At 49.6% G+C, this 9,927-nt stretch overlaps 1 protein-coding gene across 1 annotated transcript in view; it reads right to left on the reverse strand.

The window, feature by feature from the left end:
• The window catches only part of LOC144106393 (uncharacterized), a 50,591-nt gene extending 41,437 nt beyond the window's left edge, over positions 1–9,154 (reverse strand). The window contains exon 1 of the mRNA XM_077639191.1: positions 8,663–9,154. The gene's annotated coding sequence lies outside the window, so the exon portion shown is untranslated. The remainder of the gene's footprint in view (positions 1–8,662) is intronic.
• Positions 9,155–9,927: the final 773 nt, after the last annotated feature.

The following is a 9,927-nucleotide window of genomic DNA, read 5'->3' on the forward strand; positions in this document are numbered from 1 at the left end:
AATATCAGCGCACGTAATTATGCACATAGTAAGCGGTCGGGTCGAGGGGAGTAGCCTGAATTTGCTAGCCGACGTTTCGACAATTGACTTGCCTTCGTCTGTGCAAGTGACTAGCCTTCTTGTCGAAACGTCATCTGGAGGACTGGGGCTTCCTCTCCTGACACTTGTTCATTTTGTGTGAAGTTGTCAGGAATTTCATCTTCCTGCCCTCTGGCTAACGTAGTCAGCGGTGATATAAAAAGAAAATAATTGATAGATGCTCGCAAGCGGTCACAAAGATTCACATCAGGGAGGCACTGAAAAATTCAAGCGCATAGGCATAAATTCAATATAGTAGGCAACAACTTAAGAAAACAGCAGATGGTAATACTTGGATATGGTCCGCGGCGTCCTGTATCACTCCGCTAGCCAATCACAACCGTAAAAGAAATCAGGTCTTTAATGTCTGAGTTTACTGAACAAGCCAGGTATAGTTCCAGAGCTTGTAATTTTTTTTATTAGCTTCCTGTTTAGGTATCAACAAACGTTTTAACAATGGACTCTTTTTGTGTATTGGAGGAATTCTGCGCGGCGGTCCTGAATGTGGCCGCTGCTTCATTGCAGACTTTAGTTGTATCCGACTATAGCACTCAGTAATTATCTGAAACGCTTCAAGACCCCGGGGGCGCTGATTTCAGGCAGTATACCACTTTGAACGTGCAAATGCCTGGAATCAGCAGGCCTACTCGACCAATTATGGCTGCCTAATTAAAACATTTCTGCAAGCTTCCTCGTGCATTTAAGTAGGGAAAAGATCTCTTATCACATGACCTCGATGCGTCAAGCAAATACGCTTGATGCGGAAGAAGAGCACGGAAAACAAAGGAGCGTCTGGGGAGAGAAAAAAAAAAAAGAATCTCGGACGACCGTACGACTGTCAGACGGTGAGGCGAAATATGCGCTGGCGGAGCCGCCGCGAATCTCAAAGGAGAGCGGACACGCTGTGTGAAGTAGGGCGTAGGTATTTATTAACGAGGAAAAGAAAAACAAACTTGGGCGCCAGTTCAGTTGTGGAGGGTAATTGGGGCGAAGAAGACGACCGCAGGCGAAATCTCGCCTGCTGCTAGATGCGTTGATAGCCGCGGGGCACAATGGCTGCCCCCCCCCCCCCCCCCTCCCGCCCCCTGGCTGGGTAAATTGCGTGGCAAGCGTGGGTGGTCTCATTCACTTTTCTTCACTGGCATTTTCTCGCGACGGCTGCAGGATACTCGAAAACAAGAATACAGAAGTCGATGATATCGACCCATTTCCAGTGGCGCACACTGTGTAACTCATTCTGTATTCTTAAAACAAGAACAAAAAATGGGGGGGGGGGGGGCGCTTTCCTTAAGGGAGTCGGCGTTAAGCGCAGCGAAAAGAAAACCAGGATTGAGAGCACTTTACATTGCGTTTAGTTTGGCTAGTAAGTGTGTCAACATCTGAAACACATTAACTGTTTACGTTCAGAACGCGCCAGTGGAACTGTTTTCCTGCACTCGTTAAGGAGTATTCCGATGAAAACAATCTTTGATTAATTGCTAAAGCAGCACGTGTTGTAACCCTCTCCTACTTGGGCAGCGCTGCTACCTGGAGTATTTGTAAATAAATAAAATAAATATGCGTAGCGGTGCACAGAGAACTACAGTATCTCCTGTCCGTCCGCCTTTGTGCATTCCGGGCCTTTTTATCGCCGGGTAGCATGACTAAAATTACAATACGTCATACCACTAGAGGTTGTAGAAGTAAAGAAAGCCTTAACGAACAGGAGTTTTGATTACCTATAAGGGAGTACCGATGGCGACAACAAACACACTGTTGGTGATTATAGCCTCAAGTGGCGTCAACGGTGGTGGTGGTCGTTTTGATGATAATGCTAATCATCGTCATCATAATAGCCTGTAATGTTTTAGTCAGGGGAACTGACGCATAGTGCGGAATGCTGGACTTAACATTCCGATACTGCACGCGGGCTATGAGGGACGCCTTCTGGAGAGCTGGGAATTAATTTCGCCCATTTGGATTTTTTTAACGTGCACTGGCAACGCATAGAACACATATGTGTCAGCATTTCACCTCCACCTAAATGCCCCCCCCCCCCCCCCCTCTCCCTCTCCGCGCTGCTGGGATTCGATCTCGCGACCTTTCAGATTTTGCCTTTCATATTGTTCGTGCGCATTAGTCGCAGACTGCCAACTATTTTTGGCCCCAGAGATTTTTATCTCGAACTGAATTATGAGGGAGCGGAAGTTCACACCGTTGTTTTTCTTTCTGACGAAACTAATATGATGCATGTAACTTCACAGGGAAGCTGAAACGGCTGCATGGCCAGCTCCATTGGTTCTAAATGCAGCACGTGCAGGAAAACTAGACAAGTATACACAAGGAAAGACGTGTACATAGTAACAGGACAAGTGATTGTCCTGTTCAGTGCATGCATTTTTCTGCGCGACCATCTAGTTACCCTGTAGCTATTCCTTCTCGAATGCGAAGCAAGTGACCCGCATCGGTGGTAAGTATAGCGTATCAAACTAGGCTGCGCCATGTTATGCCGACTTAACGACTCGCCTCGCTGAAGCTGAGCCGGCAATTAACTTTAACTGTTTTTTTTGTTTCCTACATGACGACAGTAGATACTCGTTTTCTTTTAACCGGGCCCTACACTTGTGCAGAAAAACGTGCCACTCTTATCGCGCTGATCACGTCAGCCTGAATGAACCGATCACAGTAATCAGCTGGCCGGGTGTGAGGAACACAATTTGTCTTCTTTCCGCATGCAAATTAGAATCCAGATTGCTTATAGAACCTCGAACAAGATGCAACAATCACTTTCGCTCGCTTATATTTTATTCGTTGTATCGTCCGCGGTGCGACTACTAGAATATCCCAGCGATAAAAGGGGCGTGGCACCGGTTGAGAAACACACGAAACAAGAAATAAAAACAATAAAACGGGACCCAAACAAAGTGATTGCATTAGCCCAGCCCAGATTCCAGACGTTAACCCTGACAAATTGCAGTGGCATATCCGGCCGAACAGAGTTGTTAGGCACGCATGTCCCTGAATAGTCGCAAGATGGACTCCGCCCGTACGAGGCGTGGCTCATGCGAAGCATGCCAAAGCCTTGCTAGTGAATGATGTCAGAGTTTTCTTTTTGTTTCGGCAAGAATATTACGCCGTCCTAAGCTGTATGTGGCGATCCCTTAGTTGGAAGTGATTAATCGGACGTTTTCCGTATTAACCCAACCACCTGCTGTGAGATTCGAAGAGGGTTTATCTAACCGTGAAGCTGCTGGAGCGGGCTTTGCAAAGGCCTCGAATGCAAGGAGCTGGTACAAGTGTTAGTTGAAGTTAGGTCATTGCATGTCGCGTTGTGCTGAAAAGGCATGCGCGTGTAAGGGAAGCTTTCGAAACGCGAGTTTAGATTCGGTGTTCTTTATTATGAACGATTAAAGAAAATCGACAACCTACCCTTCATACACCTGGACGAAAAAACACGCTTAAGTGCTTTGAGAATCACGAGAGTTGCAATCAGTGAGACGATAGCGGACACTTCATGACACAAGGAATAACTGGATGGTAGAGACGAAGTGTGCAAGGGAGGGGAAAGCCTCAGGGAGCTTAATTGGCAACGTTTCGACAAGAGGACTTGTCTTCGTTAAAACGGATGCTTGGGCGAGTTGGTAAGTCATTTTAAAACAGAATAGTCATTTTAAAACAGAACGCAATCTATGAATGGTTGTGTGTTTTCTTCTTTTTGTTGGAATTGTATATATGCCTCGTTCCAAGCAATAAACATCAGTTGCAAGTCAGCGCTCGTCTGTGTCGTGTCCTCCTCGTAGTCCCTGTCAAAGTGCGCGCTGTTCTGTTTTAAAACTTGTGTTTGTCTTCTTGTCAAAACGTTGGCAAGCTCCCTGAGGCTTCCCCCTCCCTTGTTCACTTTGTGTTTGCAAGCAATAACTTGGACATACACAGGACGCCTCTTTGCTGCGCCACAGCAGCCGTCGTGGCACGTTCCTTGCCTGAAGAGCAAGGCCGACATATCGCATTCGCAATACAGGCACCAACTGCTGACAAACGGCACTACACACAAAGAAATCCGGCACTTTTGAGAGCATCTGCCGCGTCGGAGAGATTTCTGTGACAGTTGTACGCAGGAAAATTTAACGCCTCTGCCAGTATACGGCGCCCCGCCGCGGTGGCTCAGTGGTTAGGGCGCTCGACTACTGAGCCGGAGTTCCCGGGTTCGAACCCGACCGCGGCGGCTGCGTTTTTATGGAGGAACAACGCTAAGGCGCCCGTGTGCTGTGCGATGTGAGTGCACGTTAAAGATCCCCAGGTGGTCGAAATTATTCCGGAGCCCTCCACTACGGCACCTCTCTCTTCCTTTCTTCTTTCACTCCCGCCTTTATCCCTTCCCTTACGGCGCGGTTTAGGTGTCCAACGATATATGAGACAGATACTGCGCCATTTCCTTTCCCCAAAAAAGCGATTATTATTATACGGCAATACAATGGCGGCCACTTAGTCGTAGGTGTAACGTCGCCCCCGTATATACGATTCTCAAACGAAGAAATTTAATGCAACGTCACTTAGACGGAAGACACTGTCGTTGTACATACCGTCTTTGTCGAAAGTAACCAGGCTTGCTTCTCAATCATATATCGGTGCACTTACGCCACCCCTCAAGCTCTAAATCTCGGTAAAGAAAGGAGAGCCCTTGTCACCATCTTTCGAGACCTTTCAGTCTTTGGGGAAGCCGCAAAGGTTCCACTACACGAGTGAGAATTAAACCATGAAGCCTGGTTACTTATAGCAAAAACGGTACCCTCATTCGATTGAGCGCGTTTATATGTTCATGTAATGAACGAGGCCTGCTTCTGATGTCCAAAACAAGCTAAAAATTGAACACAATGATAGGACTGAACACAAGCCGTATTCAAGACATGTGGACAGGCAGTGTTACAGGGGCTCGGCAGTTATCCTAACAAGAGCGGCCTCCAGAAGCTGCAAACGATCGATCGACAGAATGACGTGGTATGAAATGGCAGAACACACTAGCTTTGGGGCTTTTGTATTCGTTGTATATCTGCGACAATGCGAACAAGGTCACTCGGAACAGCTGCTCTTAGCGCGCGCAAGTGTAAAACACATTGGGCCATTGGAAACCCCTGAACGACAAGATGCTGATACATCGCTAACAAAACTGCCCTTGCGCACCGCGCCAACACCGCACTCGGCAGATCCGGCGAATTTCCTTAACCTTCGCCCGAAGGCATTGAGGAAAGTAGTGCGTAGGACACCAACTATGCAGATGTCGACAAAGAGGACTTCCTTGTGCACAAGTGCCAGCCTTTGGAAGCGCCAGCAGAGCTGCTTGCTACGACGGTCATTACGGCTTTGGAGTCAATGGCTTTCCTACGAAGGGTCTATGCAGTGTCGCATGGATCCCTGAATGCGGGGTGCTTGGTCTATTACCGAGGGGAACTAATTCGTGGTCGCAGTGAAGCCTGTAACTGGTAGTCGCTTAGCAGTCAGTCCTGAAACTGCCAGCGCTGCAGCCGTGTCCCGAAAGGACATATGCGGTGACCACTCCGGGATTTTAGCAATGGCCCCGTAAAATAGACGTGCATGCACGATGCGCATACATAACAGATTCCTTCCGAGATGCATCCAGCTGGCAGCGCTTCGTTCAGACCACGCGCAGGGTCGTATCTTTGCAGCACTGATGCAGATGTAGGTCTGGAGAGTATTACATGTAGAGTCTAAGATACATTTACCTTAAATGCGTCCAACTAAAGCGGTTTTTGCTTTTTCCACGGACAGAGACCGAGACTCCTTTTAGCGCGCGGTACTATGTACGTTCTAATCAGGTTAATGTTGTTTCTTTCTAGTACCTCGCATTTGCCGATTGTTCACTATGGCTAAAGACAGTAACAGGCGCGTCATTTACTTTGAGGTGAACTATTGGGCGCCTGTGCTTCAGCGACTCTCCCGTGACGCAGAGTCATTACGACTGCAATTTTAGTGCTTATCACATGCGAAGCACACGAAGGGAGAACCAAAGCAGACGGATATCCTTTTTACTTTGCAAGGCTAACCAGTCCCCTGTTTTCTCTGTTCCATGTCAGAGCTGGTTCGTTTGGAGGAGAATCTGCGCAATTTCCTTGCAAAAATACAACTCTAAAATCGCACATTTATTATATGAACAGCGACGGGCATCTCCCTGAAGTTTTTACAGAATGACAAGACTTAGGGTATACCAGCAGATTCAACAAGGTGTCAACTTCGGCTAGTTCGGTACGATCGATTAATGTGAACTCGCTTTTAGCAGACTATAGCTTATCCGGCGATCTAGTCTTGTTTACGACATGAATATACGACGCTTATCAGTTCGGCCCAATCAAGGCTCATAAACTGACCGGATGTGGAGCCGCAAACAAAGGACCTGAAGCCACTGTCCTCGTGAGAACACTTCACAAGAGCGCAGGAATGTACGCTGTCATCAGCGAGAATAGAAGGCACTCTTAGACGTGTCCGTCAGTGCCCGTCTGAAATGCTTTGCGAGAAAACATAGTACACGCGGGGGTTCTTTGACAGCGTCGAGAGTCTCGCTAAAGCTTTGGGCGTGTCCCAGGTCCGCGGTGTCTCAACTGAAGACCTTTTCCCTCTAAGTTACTTCTTGTCCTTTTGTTGAAGTACGAGGAAAGTCTGGACACTTATCCGAGCGACGAAACAGCGGTGTACATTTGCGCAGTGTGAAATTATGTCGGGAATACCGAAGCAGGCTTCGGTGCTGATATGATCGAATTGATGGTCTCCTAATCCAGCGCACGTGGGAAGCGATTGCTCACGAATTACTGTGAGCTCAGCGCAAAATCCGGTTGCGGCGTGACGTTATCTCGTTGGCAGCCGCAGCTATAAACGCCGGCCGTCGGAGACCCTAAGCGTCGCTTGAATAATTCAAATGTCTGGGCTACGTGCAAAAACCGCAGCGGGTCATGGTTCGAGCATTTTTAAAACAAGACCATCTCATGTTGCGACGCACCAGAGATCTGTTTCGCATTGTAACCCGCAGATACGCCTTTCAGTATAGTTAATTGCTGGGCTAGTTGGTTCATAATGCGCAATGAACCTTTCCTTGTCTTATAAATACACCTTCTATACAACTATAGAAAGAAGCACAACATGATTTCGAGCGCGGTGCCTTCTCAGGTGCCGCGCCTAAAACCGAGCTGAACAATATCACAGATTTTACCAGCGGCTCCTGAGAGTGCATTGTTACTGGAAAATTCCCAAGCAACGCTTCAGTTCTGCCCCATACTCTCCTTACACCCCTACTAATAACGGACCCCAAATTATGATATACTATGTTTCACCGGCTCTGAACTGATCTTACAAAGCGTTCTCTTGTATATATGCTCTTGTAATCTTCAAAATAGCGTCATCCGTTACTTGAACGCACGTTTAGATGCATAAGTTTGCACTGCTTCACCGGGCTTCCAGACCCATGGGCGCTATTTCGCATCTACTTTTATATTGCTGCTTTTACCTTGTGAACTGGGCGCATGCAGCCTATATAAAAAACTTTATTATCATTTTGTTTGCAACACATGGTATCACGGGCACTATGTTTCGTTTGTGGCGGTGAAATAAAGTCATCAACATTGGCTCTAGGTGCCCTCCTGTTGTGTTCTGTTGCTGCGTACCCGCCGATGCCTTCTCACAGCGAAGTAGTCAGCAGACTCACAGCGCGGCAGACGCAAGGAGGTTCCGACAGTACCGCCCGAACGCAGTTGCGGCCGCAAAATGGTTGGGAAATTTAAAAAAAAAATCATGGTTAAGTCTTATTAGAAGTATGCTGCAAGCATCGCAGTGAGTAAATTTTTAATCGCATGTAGACTAAATCATAGATCATCATTCAAATTTAAGTTTTCATAGACGTAAATCGATACGGACGAAATAACGGGAACATGTCAGTGTTCTTAAGAGCCTCAAGTTATCTATTTGTGCGCGGTTACACACGAAATAGCGGAGCCTTGCTGTTACTTCGCTATTGATGCCTAAACGCTAAACAAACGAGTATGTCTCGTGCACTTAACATAAACTGACCGGACCACCGAAGGCTTACCAAACACTAAACGTTACAATAACGTTGATATTTTTTTGTTTAGCACATTTCACTTTGCAAGACTGCTCAACATTAAAGTAAAATGCTCCAATTCCTGCCTCTTCCTTTCCTATTCAGTGTCTTTCTAAGCGCTTTCGTCTTTGCACATATATTCCGTTTACCCCGCCCAACGAAGCTTTCCTTGTGTTCATTTCTCTCCTGCCTTCCTCGTAGCACCGCGACGCCACTCCTCGTCCGACCGGCAACATGGCTGACGGCATCGCTAACTACGTAAACAGGTATGCTGCTCGCGACAGCTGCCGCTACCTCGGGCCATTCCAGAACAGGCCCCAAACAGAGCGTGCTACGCGGGCCTCGCCTTGCGTCACTGCGGGGGACGAAAGCGAGGACGACGCAGCGGGAGCCGGAAACCAACTTCCGTGCAGGAAAGAAAACCAAAACAGAGAGCCGCACGCTGTCTGGTCCGCCCCGCACTTCCTTCCGGACCACCCACGGGGAAGAAGATGCGTTCCTCACCTGCGTTCACCGTTGTTCCTCTTCACAAAAAGAAGCGAACACGCCGCACTGTCCAAGGATGACGGGGCTCCTGAGCTGGAATCCAAGCCTGTCCGGATACCGTTCGACCGTCTCACAGCGGCGGAGCACTCATTCGAGCCGGCGGGGAGCACATTCCACGGGACCAAAGCACCGGCGGGAGCGCCGCCGGACACCGGATGGATGTCTGTAGTAATCCGCTGACGACGCTCTTCCTCACAATCCTGGGGTGACCGCTGTGGCGCCGGCGGCGGCTGACACTACTCGTCGCCCTCGCTGCTGGCTTCGTGGACGGTGACACCTGAGCCAACAACGGACCCGCCGCACCGCGAATCCGCAACGAACACACGCACACACACACGCGCGCACTGCGATGCCAACGCTAGACGCAGCAGCACGCCAGGTCCAGCGTGGCGCTGCGGCTGGTTTGTCGGTCGGCCTCTCCTCGCGCGAGCGCCTTCTTCGCCGCTCCTTGTTGCACCGTGCGAAGCGGTGTCTGCGGGTACGTAGGAGGGAGGGAGAAAGAAAAACCGGGCAATGAGTGAGAAGGTTCTCTGCGACCAGAAGAATGACGTCTTCTCTCCTCCTAACCTCCTCCCTCACTTCTACCTTGCCTTCTTGTGTGGAATCGGCAGTGCGTGCAAGAAGTCCTGCCTCCGGCGCATGCGCCGTTACGTCTCTCCTAGAAGGCAGGTATTGCGGGAGAGTATCCCTGCTTCTTCTACTCCTGGTCAAGCCGGTGTGGCAGCGGCTGCTGCCGACTCGACGCCGACGTACACGCCAAGGCACTCCGAGCGTACGCACACTCATCCCCTCTGCTTGCCCTCCCCACCCGGTGCCAACTCCCGCTTCGCCTTGGGTGAAACAAGTTCAACGACTTTTTTGTCTCTTTGCTGCTTTCCGCCGCGCAGAGATTCTTCGCTCCGTGGGTCCGACCAGGGTGTTGGTCCGACGGACGGGGGCGGCGGCTTTTGTGTTGCCCTCCTCCTCCGCCACAGCGTCCACTGCGTGAGGCTTCGTCTGCTGAGGGCCTGCGTGCGGGACCTGTGTGCGTCTTCTCTATGGACGTGCACGCCAGCTGCCCCGTCCACTGGCGTGCACTGGCTGAGGGCTTCCGTGGATAGCGGACGTCGTCGTGGTGGGGAGCACTTTCTTGTCCGGTTGCCGGCGCCTTTGAACCCGGCCTTCGCTCGTTCCTTCTTTTTCGGCCCTTTCGTGCGGCGTGACGGAGGTCCGTCTAGCCACGC

The sequence above is a fragment of the Amblyomma americanum genome, chromosome 10 (genome assembly GCF_052857255.1).
Source record: "Amblyomma americanum isolate KBUSLIRL-KWMA chromosome 10, ASM5285725v1, whole genome shotgun sequence".
Lineage (NCBI taxonomy): Eukaryota > Metazoa > Arthropoda > Arachnida > Ixodida > Ixodidae > Amblyomma > Amblyomma americanum.